Below are 818 nucleotides of genomic sequence, written 5' to 3' on the forward strand. Positions count from 1 at the left end.
AAAAAGTGTTCATGATGTCTGTGTGGAATATGATATCATTTCATTACTCAAAATGCTGACACAACATCAGCCAGAGTAATGTTAGGCTTTCTCCTTTACCCATAGCAATGTATGTTCCCTGAGGTTCACAGTCAAACTTAAAGAACTCTCTTAGTTTTAGATGTACAAAAAAAAAAAAAAAATTCAGAAAGCAAAACCCCAATTATTATGTCATTATCATAGAACTACAAAACCACTGGGTAGAAGAGATTCTGGTGGGTATTAAATACACAACATTTCTGCAACACAAAACTAAAATAAAATAACAATTTAATTTTTTTTAATTAAAATGAAAATTTTAAACCTTTATTTGCATTTATTTTATGCTAAATTTATTCCCAGGACATACGTTTTTGTTTCTTTAGTTTCTTCAGGGATATCTTCTTCTGTGCAAACTCCTCTTGTAATTCTGGAGCAATCTGTTATTTTTCTGTAAGATCATCTCAACATGGCAGGGCAAACATATATGGGTTGAACTGCCCACAAATTTTGTGAGTAGTCAGCATATCTCAGGGACTTTGTTCACCTGGTTGTGCTCAATCCACATCTAAACTGTTAAGTTCATTCAGCATTACTCTGCATTTTTAAGCATGTGGAGCATAAATTTAGCATAAACTTTTTAGGGCCATCGAAGCTGTGTCCGGCCATACTGTTTGGTCCAGGCACGACTACCAACTCCACTATTATAATAATGAAAAGGCACAGACAGCTTCTATAAAGTGACATCTTTCAGATACTTGGTGGCTTTTCAGATATGCATATCCTCAATGGTTTGAGCA

The sequence above is a fragment of the Pteropus vampyrus genome, unplaced genomic scaffold, assembly GCF_000151845.1.
Source record: "Pteropus vampyrus isolate Shadow unplaced genomic scaffold, Pvam_2.0 Scaffold67, whole genome shotgun sequence".
Taxonomy (NCBI): Eukaryota; Metazoa; Chordata; class Mammalia; order Chiroptera; family Pteropodidae; genus Pteropus; species Pteropus vampyrus.